This window comes from Dunckerocampus dactyliophorus, chromosome 9 (genome assembly GCF_027744805.1).
Source record: "Dunckerocampus dactyliophorus isolate RoL2022-P2 chromosome 9, RoL_Ddac_1.1, whole genome shotgun sequence".
NCBI lineage: Eukaryota > Metazoa > Chordata > Actinopteri > Syngnathiformes > Syngnathidae > Dunckerocampus > Dunckerocampus dactyliophorus.
In genome coordinates, this window is record NC_072827.1 from 8,343,634 (window position 1) to 8,360,310 (window position 16,677).

Sequence of the window (16,677 nt, forward strand, 5' to 3'; positions counted from 1 at the left end):
TCTTACAGTCTATAATGGTACCTCAATTTTCCTAGACGAAAACAAATGTGAGAAAACCGAGGCAATTTTTTTCCATGAGAAATACTGTAAATCCAAGTACTTCGAATGTATTAACAAAAAAATACATTTTCTAGACAATAATTATAGTTTTACATGCAGAAAACTGCGTGAAATAATTATAAATGATGAATAAAATGGATGAATGAACACTGAACATCACTTTTACCTTTATTGAAGTGGCGAAGGCGGCGAGGAGCGTACTTTGCCATGATTTCTTCCTTGAATTCAATAGTGTTTCTCAGCTTCTTTATCAAACTTCTGGCACCCGCAACTTTCTTTGGCCCCATGGTGGGTTATTTTGCAGCTGTACTCAATAAAAACTGCAGAGATGGTGAGTCAGCAACGCAAAGGGTTTGTTTGGGCACTCAATTCCGTACGTATGATAACGAAGATCGTGTATGAAAACCGGTGCAAAGTTTCTTGCAAATATTTTTATGGAAAAACCCAATCATACGAAAACTGGGGTGTTCGAAAAGTAAAGGTTTGACTGCACGGTATATCTTTTTTTTTTCATACAATTCAGTTTTAGATGGACCCTTTGGAATGGATTAATACCAAAAAAGGAGGTTCCACTGTATTTCTATTTCCATTACTTCAGGGGTGTCCAAACTGCAGCCCGCAGCACATTCTAAAAATATAATTTAACTAGGAAAATAAATATATCAGCAGTAATTTTACAAGAATAAAGTCAAAATATATTTAAAAAAAATTGTAATCTAATGAGAAAAAGTTTGAACTTTACAAAAATGACGTCATAATATCATGAGGAAAAGTAATTCATCATTTTAGTAGCAGAAACTTGAAATATTTAAGAATAGGTTATTTTTTTTATAATATTCAAATTTAAACAAATAAAACAAAATAAAGAAATATATGTTGCAGAAAACGTTACAGTGTTACGAGAATAAAGTCAAAATATTATGGCAATAAAGTTGGGATTATGAGAAGAAAATTTCAGAGAAGAAAGTTGAAATTGTTAAAAAATAAAAAAATAAATATTATTATAGTCAAAATATTAAGAAAAAATGTCATATTTGAATTTAAAAAAAGAGTCTCAATTTTATGAGAAAAACTTTGTTATATTATGAAAAAAAATAATGTCATTTGAGCAGGAGAACGTTCAAATATTAAAAAAGATTTTCTTTTAATGTTGTAACATTATGAGAAACAAACATATTGGGAAATTAGGTTGCAGAAAAAGTTATAATGCTACGAGAATAGTCAAAATATGATGGGAATAAAGTCAGAATTATGAGAAGAAAATTTACGAGAAAAAAGTTGAAATAGTTGAAAATTAAAAAAAACAACAACAAGAAAAAACAGCAACAGTACAAATAGAAAAAACAACTGTAATTTTATGAGAATAAAGCCAAAATGTTAAGAGGAAAAAAGTCATGTTCTAATGACAAAAAGCGTCCTAATTTTATGACAATAAACTTGTAATATTCTTTGAAAATGAATGACATTATAGTTGCACAAAGCTGAAATTTTAAAGAAAATTTTAATATTATAATTTCATTATTACATTTTTTCAAGTTGTAATATGACAAACAAAAGAAAATAAAGTTGGAAATTTAAAAAACAAACATCAGAAATGGAAAAAGCAGCTGTAATTTTACGAGAATAAAGTCAAAATATTAAGAGAAATTAGTCATATTAGGACTCAAAAAAAGTTGCAATTTTACGAGAATAAAGAGGGAAAATAATGTCATTTTAGTAACATGGAGTTGAAATATTAAAAAAATATATGTATCTTTGTAGGTGTTGTAATATGAGAAGCAAATAAAAGAAACACAATACAATAAAGCTGTAATTTTTGGAAAATTAGGTTTGGGAAAAAGTTATAATATTATGGGAATAAAATCAAAATATTATAAGAATAAAGTCACAATATTACGAAAACATCATTTAAGATCATTTACGAAAATTGTTGAAATAATTGGAAAATTTGAAAAAAACAGCATAAATGAGAAAAAAGGAGCAAAGAGTGAAGATGGTTCTAACGTAGGCTTTTCCACCTGTATGGCAAAGCTGAGATGCAGTTTTTTCTTGAACTCAGCATATGTACATGCGTTGCTCTACAAAATATCAAAGTGGCTTTCATTTTTCGCTATGTGGCCCTCGCTGGAAAAAAGTTTGGACACCCCTGCAGTTCCTGAGAGGAAAAAAAGTGTTTGAAAACATGAACAGATGATAGGTGGATTTGAAAGGTTTACCCTGTGTTGTTAACATACAGTATTTGGCTGAGTATAGACAACGACGTGAGGCCTGCCTGGCGCTGCTGCAGCTTTAGTGTGAGCTGGAGCATGATCCATGATTTGAGTCTTACTTGAAGATGAAAAAGAGCTGTGTGGAAACACTTTCATTAGCCCACAGCGATGCCCCGGGGTCGTCCACTGAATAAGTAACTCTCTATTAATGATTTCTACAGCAGCACACCTCTGACCCCTGATCACTTTCAATCTCACCGAGAGACAAAATGGGCCGAGGGGGGAGAAGGCGGGAGGAGACCTATTGCGTCCAGATTAAGAACAACACACTTTTTTCTCTTCCTTGTGTGTGTGTGTGTGTGTGTGTGTGTGTGTGTGTGTGTGTGTGTGTGTGGGAGGGTTATTATTTGTGCCGTGCTGCATGGGGGGGGGGCTGGTAGAGGAAGTCAGGGGGGCTGGGGGGGGAGGAAAGAACCTGCTGAGACTTACATATTCTGGTTTGAGTTTCATGTCGCAGCCTCTAATAGCCGTTTTCTCGTCCTTCAGCCTCAGCTCGTCGTGGATGATCTCCACGTCCCTCACGGGGTCCAGCCCCCCCGACATGGACGATATCCTCGTCGCCAAACGCACCTGCAGCGCAAGGACACACAATAGAGCATCAGTATGGATTTCCTTCCCTCCTTGGAACAGCAGGAAGGAATCATATCAGGACCATGGAATCAATGAGCCGCTGCTTGTTCATCTTTGTGTGGAAAAAGATACCGTAACACCATGGCGAGAATTATGGCCGTCGCAACAAAAACGATAAAAAGGAATCAATAACACACACTCGTAGGCCACAACATTAAGTACACCTTAGATCCAATACAAGAGAGGTATAAAAATAATCAAGATAATCTTAGTTTGAGGCAATACTGGAGTCTGATGAAGGTATTGAACACTTTTTAAATGTTACCTAGGAATATTCCCATTGCAGTCCCACTGTAATGGCTGCTACCTTCCTAATACAGCTGTATTTAATAAAACATTTTAGCACAAAAAAGCATAGATTCGTCTAACACAGTGTGCTTGAACGCCTCAATAGTGCAAGGAGACAGACACAGAATTGTTCATCGTTTTGTGTGTTTTCTATGAACAAATAAACCACACACACACACACACACAAATAATGAAGATGATTAAAGCATTCCCTGGCCTGAATGGGCTGTCCACATGTTTTTCCAGTGAGGACCACAGTGAAAAATGAAAGGATGCAAATTGGCCACTTCCCATTTCTGCTGTTTTTTTAATGTTTCCAAGTATTTCAGCTTTCCTGTAGTAAATTTTCATCTCGTAATTATGACTTTATTCCCATAATATTTAGACTTTATTCTTGTAACGTAACTTATTTGTTGTTTTGTTTATTTTTCACAATATTACGACTTTGAAAAAAAATAACGTCTAACTTCTGTAACATTTCAGCCTTATGTTACTAAAATGATGTTATTTCGCCTCGTAGTGTTACGATGTCCATCCATCTTCTTCTGCTTATCCGAGGTCGGGTTGCGGGGGCAGAAGCCTAAGCAGGGAAGCCCAGACTTCCCTCTCCCCAGCTACTTCGTCCACCTCCTCCCGGCAGATCCCGAGGCGTTCCCAGGCCAGTTGAGAGACATAGTCTCTCCAACGTGTCCTGGGTCTTCCCAGAGGCCTCCTACCGGTTGGACGTGCTGGAAGGCGTCCGGGAGTCATCCTGACCAGATGCCCAAGCCACCTCATCTGACAGGCCTAAACGTATTGTGAGGGTCTGCTGGGAACGTCTGGCGCCCCTGTCAGAAGGAGTTTCAACTCCCACCTCCGGGAGAGCTTCGACCATGCTCCAAGGGAGGCGGTGGACATTGAGTCCGAGTGGGCCGTGTTCCGTGCCTCCATTGTTGAGGCAGCTGATCGGAGCTGGTTGATGGTTGGTGCCTGTCGTGCCGGTAATTCCAGAACCCGTTGGTGGACACCAGTGGTGAGGGATGCCGTCAAGCTGAAGAAGGATTCCTGTCAGGCCTTTTTGGCCAATGGAACCCCAGAGGCAGCTGGCGGGTACTGACGGGTACTGGCAGGCCAAGCGGTCTACGGCTCTGGCGGTCACTGAGGCAAAAACTTGGACATGGGAGGAGTTTAGAGAAGTCATGGAGAACAACTTTCGGACGACTTCGAAGAGATTCTAGACCACCATCCATCATCTCAGGAGGGGGAAGCAGTGCATGGTCAACACGGTGTATGGTGGGGATGGTGAGCTGCCGACCTCGACTCGAGATGTTGTGGGCCGGTGGAATGAATACTTCGAAGACCTCCACAATCCCACCAACATGTCTTCCGATGAGAAAGCAGCGCCTGGGGACTCTGCGGTGGGCTCTCCGATCTCTGGGGCTGAGGTTGCCGAGGTGGTTAAAAAACTCCTCAGTGGCAGGGCCTCGGGGGTGGTTGAGATCCGCCCGGAGTTCCTTCAGGCCCTGGATGCTGTGGGCGTGTCTTGGTTGACACGACTCTGCAGCATTGCATGGACATCGGGGGCGGTGCCTCTGGATTGGCAGGCCGGGGTGGTGGTCCCCCTTTTTAAGAAGGGGGACCGGAGGGTGTGTTCCAATTATCATGTTACGATTTTATTATGCAAAAATGACAACTTTTTTCTCTTAATATTTTCACATGAATCTTGTAAAATCACTGCTGATTTTTCCACTTTTGCTGTTGATGTTGTTGTTTTTTTTTAGTTTTCTTGCTAAATAATATTTTTAGAATGTGCTGCGGGCCAATAATAAAACAGCCACGGGCCGCAAATGGCCCCTGAGCTGCACTTTGTGCCCCAACTCTAAAAGAAGGTTCATCCATATTTTACAGAGATTGAGTCACGGATACGTGGATGCTTTGTTTGGGTCCTTGATTCTGCTGACTAGCTTGTTAGGCACGCCGTTTGGCCATACGAAAACCGAGACATATTGTCATCAAAAACCGAATCCTGCGGAAACTGGGGCGCACAAAAACAGGGGTTCCACTGTGTAAAGGTAAGCATCCAGCAATAACAGCCTGTTAACCTCAATAACAACATCAACAACTTGCATGAGAAAAATAACAGCAAGCTAACCTTGCATTGAATACGTTTTATGTAAGTTTTCATCAATCAGTCAATCAACAACATCCTGTTTCGTAAACGTGCTGCCTTCAACAAGGAAATGCAAGCCATTAAGCGAGGCTGGCACGTTTGGAACGTGCTCGGTGGCGTCTGTTAACGCCAAGTGTAAATGCAGCGTTGACAGGTGGGATTGTTGACAGAAAGTGGTGTCACAGCGGTGATTGGCTCATTTCAAGAACAAAAAAAAAACTGCCACGCCATTCCTGCCGAGCGTGCTGGAACACGGAATATCGATGACTCACAGATGCATACCGTGCTATCATCATCATCATCATCATCATCACATCATCTGCTTGATTTCATACTTGTAGCTAAACATGTTTCGTCCATACGTGCTTACAAAACACACCCGGTAATCTTTCAAAAATACATGATCATAAACAATATACAGGTTTTTTTGCAGCATAAAAAAGTTGAGAAAATTTCTAAATTCAAAGGTTTCATATTATATTATTTTTCAACAATTTCAATAATAGTGCGTTGGCCAAATTGTTGGAATTTAGACAGTTAAGTGCTTTTACGAAGCCCTACTGCAGGGGTGCCCAAACGTTCTTCCAGCGAGGGCCACATGGTGAAAAATGAAAGGATGCAACTTTGATATTTAGTAAAGCGACACATGTAGATATGCTAAGAAGTTATATTGATATTTAGTAAAGCGACACATGTAGATATGCTAAGAAGTTCTATTGATATTTAGTAAAGCAACACATGTAGATATGCTAAGAAGTTCTATTGATATTTAGTAAAGCAACACATGTAGATATGCTAAGAAGTTCTATTGATATTTAGTAAAGCAACACATGTAGATATGCTAAGAAGTTATATTGATATTTAGTAAAGCAACACATGTAGATATGCTAAGAAGTTATATTGATATTTTGTAAAGCAACACATGTAGATATGCTAAGAAGTTCTATTGATATTTAGTAAAGCAACACATGTAGATATGCTAAGAAGTTCTATTGATATTTAGTAAAGCAACACATGTAGATATGCTAAGAAGTTCTATTGATATTTAGTAAAGCAACACATGTAGATATGCTAAGAAGTTCTATTGATATTTAGTAAAGCAACACATGTAGATATGCTAAGAAGTTATATTGATATTTAGTAAAGCAACACATGTAGATATGCTAAGAAGTTCTATTGATATTTAGTAAAGCAACACATGTAGATATGCTAAGAAGTTCTATTGATATTTAGTAAAGCAACACATGTAGATATGCTAAGAAGTTCTACTGATATTTAGTAAAGCAACACATGTAGATATGCTAAGAAGTTATATATATTTCTAGAAAATACTGTAATGGCATCTGAGCTTTGTCACATAGGTGGAAATGCATATTATTACCGTCAACTTTTTCCATATGCTGTATTTAAACGTTCTTTTTAAATAATCTTCACAAATTTTGTGACTTTACTCCAGTAATATTTTGACTTTATTCCCATAATATTACAACTTTATTATATTACTATATTTAAAATATATATATTTTAAATTTTTTCTTATTCTTAAATATTTAAACTCTATGCTACTAAAATGACACAATTTTTCCCACATAATATTACGAGTTTATTCTTTTAAAATTGCGTGTTTTTTCTCATATAATTCGACTTTTTTTTCCTCAATATTTTGACTGTATTCTCATAAAATTCCATGTGTTTGTTTTCCATGTCAGCTGCTGTTTTTGCAGCTATTTCATCATTTTCTTGTAAGTTTTCTTCTTGTAATTATGACTTTATTGTAATCATATTTTGAGTTTATTCTCGTAACATTATAACTTTTTACGCAACCTAATTTTTCAAAAAGGACAACTTTAAGCGTTGTTTTGTTTGTTTTTCATAATATTACTACTTACCAAAATAAAATAATGTTTTTTTTTTTTTAATATTTCAACTTCATGCTACTAAAATAATCCTCATAATGTACGACATTGTTGTTGTGAAATTATGACTTTTTGTCATTGCATTACAACTTTTTCTCTTCATGTTTTGACTTTATTCTTGTCAAATTACTGCAGTTATTTCCGTTTTTGCTGTTGTTGGAGTTTTTTTTTTAGTTTCTTGTTAAATTATATTTTTACAGTGTGCCGTGGGCTAATAAAACAACAGCCACATGCTGCAAATGACCCCCAGGCCGGACTTTGGATACCCCTGCCCTACTGTGTGTCTCCAAGAAGCGCTATTGCAGGGGTGTCCAAAGTGTGGCCCAGGGGCCATTTGCGGCAAACAAACATGATACACTTTGTCACCGATAACAAAAAGCTGAGATGCAAACAAAACAAAATAAAGTTATAATTTTTGGAAAATTAAGTTACAGAAAAAGTTATAATGTAATGAGAATAAAGTCCAAATATTACAGGAATCAAGTCATAGCTACGAGAAAAAAATTTACGAGAAGAATGTTGAAATGGTTGGAAATAATAATTTAAAAAATCCAACAGCATCAGAAATATAAAAAAACTGCTGTCATTTTTTGAGAATAAAGCCAAAATATTAAGAGATAAGAGTCGCATTCTTACAAGAAAAAAAGCAGATTGGATTTTTAAGTCGCAAACTTATGAGAAACAAACAAAACAAAATAAAGTTGTCATTTTTGGAAAATTTGGTTGGGGAAAAGTTATAATATGATGGGAATAAACATAATATTCCTAAAAAAAAAATCACAAAAATGTGTTAGAGAAGGAAAGTTTAAATATTTGAACCATTAAAAAACAACAGCAAAAAGTGAAGTTGATACAAATTTACCTATATCACAAAGCTGCACTGCAATAACAGCCATACTTGAAAAAAGCCCAAATGATTTTATAACTGGAAGAGCTCTCGGAGAGCACAGACTTCAGCCAAGCACCATAGTTCCCCCCATATTGTGATTTACACCATAAATATTAGCCCTACATTTATTTTATCTACATATTTAGATTGCTAATGTTTGCATGCTATCAATGCTAACATGCTAACGTTAGCATGCTAACGTGTAGTATAATAGTGCTAAGTGTTTATATACAGTATGTGTCTACCCATGAAAATATGCTAATGTTAGCGTGCTAGCAATACTAACATGCTAACACCTAGCATGATAACGCTATGTAGTGGGAAGATGTACTAGATGAGTTGAGAGTTTTGACTGTGGAACAGTCCGAAGCCAGAGTACACAGAGAATACCCACTGGGAGAACATGCTAACCACTCTGTCACCGTGCAGCAAACACCTCTTCTTGTCGGCATGTTAGTTATGTTGGTTACCTCTTCACACAAAAATAGTGTGATTGTATCTCAAATTCACTTAATTTAGGAAAACTTATTTTCATAAACAATATTTTCGGCATGATTTGCATGTGAATTCACTATTTTTTAGATTTATAAACTGGATGAAAAGAGTACTATTTTCTTGAATCAAGCTGAATACTTTTACACATTTCACAGATTTCATATCATAAATGTCGGTACGCTCCATGAAGTTTGCTGTGCAGCCTTCACATTGGTCCGAAATCAGTAAATCTTTCAGAAATGGTTGCTTAAAATGGAACTCTTTTTACTTTCTTGAAATTCTGTTTGGGCAGTGTATTTTTGTGAGAGATGTCAAAGATGAAGATTTGGAGGTGTGAGGTGACAAATACTCCTCAGCCTCCAAGCGCACAAGAGCTCGTTCTTCACACGTCTCTCTGGCTGCACTCTGAACTAAACTGCGAGCTCGTTACCAGTGACAACAACTAAACGGCTCCTCCACTGTCGGACTCGTTAGTCACGCCCGTCAACGGGCGCCGTCGACTTGTGCACAAGCTGTCATCCGGTGCGCTGTCCTCTGCGCTGAAATGAACTTATTCAATTACTCTTTGCCTAATCAGGCTGTTTTGGTTCCTCTCCTCTTGCGGAGGTACTCCACAGCATAAACAGTTCACTTAGGCTCCACAGAAAGGGGCTAATCAGTGGAATTATTGTTTTGCTGCTTTAATTTACCAGCTCCCTGTTTAGCGCTGATTGCAATGGAAATGTGCTATTGTGTCTGCATGGACTTCCAAAATATACTGCAACGTAATCATTTTGTTTGCTGCAAGAATGTCCATACATTAAAGGCAATTACAATGTACAGTCTGGGTGATCTGTGCAAACCCTGGCAAGCTGAGTGCTTGCAAATGAGGATTCATGTTTGTATGAATCGCTCGGCTCAGTCTACTTGCTGGAAATACTTGAAACAACAAAAGGAAGTGTAATCTTGTGTTTTTTTACCAGCGATATACAATGTGATATTATCTTTGACATGAAACGCGGATAAAGGTTTTAAAAGCCGATCACTCGCTATTTAGTCATCAGCTGACATTCTCCTCTGGCCGCCGCATATTCCTCAGTAATTCCCTTCAATTAATTCCACCTAATTTAACATTCACATCTACTTTACCGACGCCCAATTCACGGCTGAGTGCAGGGGAACAAATGCAGGAGGTGAAATCTAAGGGGGCAATCTTTACAATTAGCCCTTGAATGGATGTGTGCTGCGGCGCTCCTGTTTGGCCGCCGCAGCGTACAAAGCAACACAGCGACATAGAAAAGGCACGGATCAGCCCCAAAACCAGTGACTATAACCCCAGAACTACTTGTATGTGTACCCGCTCCACCGATCCCAACTAAATGACAGCTGAGCAGCACAAGCCATCGACCTAAAAACTAGTGTTTGACCGATAATTGGCCGATATTGGGCCTTTTTTTTTTTTTTGTCTGATGGCCGATAAGTGTGGAAGCCCTTTTAAAAAATATCCCAATGTTAGGTCACAGTTATGAGATGAAAAGTCTAAATAATGAAATAAGAAAGTCATAATTATGAGATAAAATTCAACATTATGAAATAAAGTCAGAATTATGAGCTATAACGTCGAAATTATAAGTGAAAATTCAGAGATAAAAACTCATAATTATGACATAAAATGTTGAAATTACGAGATTAAAAAATCATCATAATGAAAGAGTAAAGTCAGAATTAAGATTTAAAAAGTGATCACTATACTGCTGATCAAAATCTTAAGACCAGTTGAAAAATTGCTAGAATTTGCATTTTGCACATTTGGATCTTAATGAGGTTCTAAGTAGAGCTACAATATGCAAAAGCAAGAAGGGGGAGTGAGACAAAAAGCACTTGGAAAAAGTAATTTATTGAAAACAACAATGAAACTGAAATAGACTGTTTATCAGCTGATCAAAAGTTTAAGACCATCGCTCAAAAAATAACAAAAAACTCTCCAAACCACAACAAAAAATGTTCTCAGTAGGACTCAGGAATGAGAAGCTCCACCGTTCTTGTTAATCACTTCAAAAATTGCTTTAGGCATGCTTGATGCGAGTGTTTCCAGGAGGCTAGTGGGAACATTGCTCCAAGTGGTGAAGATGGCTTCACCAAGGGCATCAACTGTCTGGAACTGATGGCCATTTTTATAAACTTCCCTTGCCATCCATCCCAAATGTTCTCTATGGGATTTAAATGAGGGGAACATGCAGGATGGTCCAAAAGAGTGATGTTATTCTCCCTGAAGAAGTCCTTGGTCAAGCGAGCATTGTGAACTGCAGCGTTGTCCTGTTGAAGAACCCAGCTGTTACCACACAGACGAGGGCCCTCAGTCATGAGGGATGCCCGCTGCAACATCTGCACGTAAGAGGCCACCGTTTGACGACCCCGCACCACCTGAAGCTCCAGTGTTCCACTGAATGAAAAAGCACCCCAGATCATGATGGACCCCCCCCTCCCCTGTGCCGGGTAGAAAACATCTCAGGTGGGATCTCCTTGTCATGCCAGTAACGTTGGAAGCCATCTGGACCGTCAAGGTTACATTTTTTCTCATCAGAGAATCAAACTTTTTTCCACCTTTCAGTGTCCCATGTTTGATGCTCCCTGGCAAAGTCTAAACGGGCAGTTTTGTGGCATTGAAGGAGACGAGGTCTTTGAATTCCTTTTTTGTTTTTTAAACCCTTTTCCTGCAGATGGCGTCTGATGGTTATTGTGCTGCAGTCGGCACCAGTAAGGGCCTTAATGTGGGTGGAAGACCGCCCTGTGTCTTGATGGACAGCCAATCGGATCCTCCGGCTCGGCGCAGCTTTGATTTTTTTGGGGGTCTACCACCTGACTTTTTTGTTCCATAATGCTCAGGATCTTTCAAAAAATGTAGAATGACTGATTTACTGCACCCAACCTCAGCAGCAATGGCACGCTGCGAGAGGCCTTGCTTATGCAGCTCCACAATCCGACCACGTTGAAAAAGTGAAAGCTTCTTAGCTTTAGCCATCAGGAGGGCATGACAGCGTGAATGCCTGACAGAAATGAAAATTTTGAGCAGATTTTGGCTTTTATAGCCTGTGGTCTTAAACTTTTGATCAGGTGATAAACAACCTATTTCAGTATTTGTTTTTTTGTTTAAATGATAAGTTCCAAATATTTTTTGTCCCCCTCCCCCTTCTTGCTTTTGCATATTGTAGCTTAAAACCTTAAAAAAAAAATTAAAACCTCATTAAGATCCAGATGTGCAAAATGCAAATTCTAGCTATTTTTCATCAGGTCTGTATGAGATTTTAAAAAAAAAATCATAACTATGAGATAAAAAGTAGAAATTTTGAGATGAGGAAGTCTTAATAATGAAATAAAAAGTTGAAATTATCAAATAAAAAGCTGAAATTTTAAGATAAAAAGGCAAAATTATGAGATAAGAAAGATAAAAAGCCAAATTTAGCCCAAACCCAAATTATAAATAAATTATAAGAGTTCTAAATGTTGAAATGATGAGATACAAACTGCCCATGTGCAGCCTTCTTCACTGCAGCCTTCGTCACATGGCAATTGGCACATGCACAGTTTTTATCTCATAATTATGGCTTTTTACTTCATAACTGTGACTTTTTAATCTCATAATTTGGATTTTTCATCTCATAATTATGACTTTTTATCTCATGATTCTGACTTTTTATCCACATCCATACCATTGGGAAATGATTTTTTTTCTTTGAGTGGTGGAAACGGGCTTCCATAAATAAGAGACCAATTAAAATTGGGTTATTTTGGCTGTGATGCAGCCGAGCCAAATCTGTCTGCACCGGCCAAAGTTAACAAAAAAACCCTGGAAACGGCTCTCTTATAGAGCGTGAATGAGGCTAGCTTAGTTTAGCAGAGCATGCTAGTGCGGCCGTGTGAGTGCAAATCAGGCTGTATAAGTGTTGTGTTTTACCGCTTGTTAATGTCAGCGAGCGCTGACGCTGTGCAAGTTCTGGGTGAAATAAGGGCGGGACGCACGTTTATTCTTACGCCCAGCTCATCTTAACAGTCAAGACACATTCTGAACACACACAACACACTTCCGGCCTTCAAAACAACAGCGCCGTTGGCCACATACTGTCTTAATTGTGTAAACAAAATATCTTTTTTACGTATCGACATCTAAAAATCATGTGGTGTCCAAGTCATCACGGATGTTATCACTGACACATATTTTGGTGATTGCAAGGTTTTATTTGCCATTATTTTCCATGATCTTAACACTGTACAGTTTTTTTATGATTTGGCAGTAACTGAAGTTTCAAGCATACCTCAGTTTAAGTTTTGACTCTCTTCTCAGGTTTGGAAAAGGAAGTTTTCCAATAAAATAATCACCATTATTTCCAAAATCGATATGCATTTACATCAAATTCCATGTCGTTATTTACTAAACTATTTTCAAAAACCGTCACTTGTGTCGGTCGCTTACAGGGATGAGCCGGAGACTCGTTTTAAACGAGCATCCGTTACGGATAATGCATTTTTGCCGAGTACGAGCATGAAACGAGTACAGCTCGTCATTAGCCGTAATCGTGATGAAAGAAAATCCTCATTGGGTAACTACTTGGGTAACTACTCCAGACAGAGAGAGGAGCCATGCCTTGTTTCGTTAGGTACGCGGTGCATTTGACAAGACAGAGCTGGAAATGGCTCGTGTTGCGCCGGTCACTGCCGGTGTCTTTTTAGGAAAGGCCAATTAGGAAATAATAAAGTCTTTTAGATGACTTCCACACATACACAGTACACACGTAGCGGAATAATAAACAATATAGCAACTTCTGATCAATCCATGTCAATTTCACACTTAAAATAACGTACCCATTTAAGGCCCACCCATTTCCGGTTAACCACGCCCACTTCCGGTGTATGCCCCGCCCACTCCGAGAACAGATACAGATGCAGATAGTGGTCCCTAGTGGCTTCCATGCTAATGAATCAAACCACTGCGTGAGGGGAGAAGTTTGTTGTTTCGTCTTTCTGGATTCAAATGAAAAGTAACGACCCATAGCTTTCCCCCGATGACATCGAAGACGTAAAACACGCAGCGGCTGTCACCCGCACGCAGGACTGTCACGATAATCAATAAATCAATTAACCGCAAGATAAATAAAAACTAATTTTGCCCGCCTCGATATATTGACATGTGCATGCGTGTTGGGGTTCCTCCTCTTTCTCCTCTCTACCAAATAGGCTGGATGACAAGAGGGTTCACTCCGTCTCTTGGTTTTAGAGCAGAACGAACGGAGTGGGTGAGCCCTCCTTTCAGTCATTTAGTCTCTTTGTCCCAGTGGGGAGAGGCGGGGCTGCTACGTCGCTAGCTATGTGCGTCATGTGCCACACGCTTCGTGCCTGTTGTGTATAAAACACGATCTGATGTCAATTACAGCCCGTTTGCGCATTGTTGTTTTGTGACAAAGACAATGAAATAAATGATAGAAAACAGTAGAAGTTCCGTGTCACCGCCGTGATTGCTGAAGGATAAAACACCTCATTGTGCAGCAAAGGCATTTTGCTGCATCCGAAACATGTACTTTGACAAAACATAATGTTGCTAAAAGTAAATCAAGGATGTGTACATGCAAATGAGCCGATGTCTGCATTGACACACAGTGGGAACTTCAGGGTATTTCCGGGTTATTTTCCGTTTGTTTGGGGATTTTTTTGCTTGTTTTTTTCTTACAAACTAACAAAAGTGACACTGATTCAAAATCAGAAATATTATGATTGATTGTGATTTTTATTTAAGCGCAAGAGACTGAGACTGAGTAGAGTCCATTTTATTTTAATTGGGGTTTTCTGTCTTTTTTTGTTTGTTCATTTTATTTAAAAGCTCTTGACATTCCAATTCTACTGTGAAAAGAAAACTGCACTTTTTGGGGGGAAGCATCCACAATCAGCCCATGACCACACATGTCTTTCTATTGTCTGTGCGTTATAAAGATCTAAAAACAGATAAAAAGAGACAGCTCATTACTGCACCTGATGGCCTACAAAAAAGACTGCTATGAAAACACCTCCGGAAACCTCCAACAACGTTTTATGGTTTTATATCCATGCTGTGACCATGTAGGAACAGATATATTATTGATTTGGTCATATTTTGGTCATTTTAAGCATTAGTGGAACTTCCTTCCTGGGTGCATTGATTTCACATAGCAACATATAAAGGTATGTTACACCTAGCGTTAACTTTTCCAAACTCAAAAATAAGAACACAGCAGCCGTGGTGGCAGACCCGATATGTAGCGTTACCTTTTGGTAGTGGCCTGAGGTGTTGTGAGCACAGCGCCGGCGCGCTGCTGGCAAGTGTGTGGTGAAGATAGTCGCTAGCCAGCTAGTAGCTAGCCGGGGTGGTGTGGCGAGGTGTCAATGCGCCAGTAACGTAGTTACGTCGTTCAATGTTAATGATAATGCTAACAATGTCGCTGTAGCTTGGTTATGCGTGTCACATTATATGTAAATGAAGCATTGTTGGTGCTTTTGGAGCTTTTTTCAGAAGGCTTTGTAGACGGAGTAAGTGTGTCCCCGCTAATGAGCTGTTGTAGATGATGGGCAAAAAAAGGTGCAGTTTTCCTTTAAATACCCTTGAGACATTAAAGTTTATTGCTTTTGATACGGCTTGCTCGCATTATTATGCCATATTTTATCGTTACATCATGAAAACGTGCTCCCAAAATAATGTTGGCAATATTATTGTTTATCGGCAATCATTTGTGGGACAATTATCGTCCAGCAAAATGTGTTATCGTGACAGACCTACCCACACGCACCCAACCACGTTATTATCGTATCGATGGTGAGTCACTATTCATTTTGTGGTTTGCCTTTGATGTTTATATGACATGAGCGTATGACAACAGCATTGGATTATTACTAAAACATCTAACCGCACCAGACTAAAAGTTCCTTTCAGCGTCGCTGTCTTATTTGAATCTTGTATGAACAGGTGGTGCTTCCCAGGTAGAACAAATGGATTATCTCAAGAGGGGGAGTGGCTTTCAATGGCCTCATTTGGGGCTTGACTAAGTCCTCCAATTTTTGGATTTACAGTGGTACTCCAGGCTGGGGGGTGCCCAACAAGAGAGCCTAAACTAACCACTGGGAAAGATTTTCCAGTCTGCTTTTTTGCTCTCGTCACGTTTGCTTGACAGACAAGGCGGCAATCTGCATCCAGTCAAAGATCAATACTGATCCTGATTGAGCTACCTGGGAGGATAAGGTGGTCAGCATAATTCTGTTAAATGACAGCATTCATTCTCCGACTCCAACTTCCTGCGCGTGTTTTCACATGCAAGACGTCTGAAGAACGCGCATTCCTCTCGCTGCCTTTAAAATGTTCACTTCACGCGAAGCCAGCGCCGCAATTCTGCTGGTATTCAGAGCAGTAAAAGCTACTTTATGGGTCTGTCGAGAGAAAAGCACATTATGGCTGTGTTACCGGTATTGAAACATTAGACACGCACACACACACACACACACACGCACACACACACACACACATTTGTTGGGAAATATTTTACACGATATATGAAAGTGACAGCCAAAATTTGGTGGCATCGTTCCTTTGCATACAGACGTGCTGATTTTGCAGCAAGATAAAATGATGCGTTCAATGCCCTCAGTGTTAGGGTGGTAAGGGGTTAGTGTTGGGATTAGGGTTTGGACTTTGTACATGATCCAATCTTCAAAAGTCAGCAAGGTAGGTGTTCATTTCAAACATTTGACCATTAAATGTGATTTTTACTGTGATTGACCCACTTTTCGTAAGGCTCACCTTACGGGTCCACAAGCAAACGGCAAAAACACGTAATTGATACGCCGACAAAAATGTTTTTGACACCTCCAAGACCATCCTACTAGCTTGACGTTGGCGTTCTCCGCCGATATTGGATCAACATTTGCAATAGAAGTGACTTGTAATTATTTGATTCGATTCAGTTCAAGAACCATCCCCTTCTC

At 39.1% G+C, this 16,677-nt stretch overlaps 1 protein-coding gene across 7 annotated transcripts in view; it reads right to left on the minus strand.

The window, feature by feature from the left end:
* The window catches only part of LOC129188143 (obg-like ATPase 1), a 104,312-nt gene that overhangs the window by 63,519 nt on the left and 24,116 nt on the right, over window positions 1-16,677 (minus strand). For 6 of the 7 annotated variants that reach the window (XR_008572530.1, XR_008572534.1, XR_008572532.1 and 3 more), the window contains 2 exons: window positions 2,760-2,900; window positions 227-380 (listed from right to left, as the gene is read on the minus strand). The gene's annotated coding sequence lies outside the window, so the exon portion shown is untranslated. The remainder of the gene's footprint in view (window positions 1-226; window positions 381-2,759; window positions 2,901-16,677) is intronic. The other variant, XR_008572533.1, reaches the window with a different exon arrangement.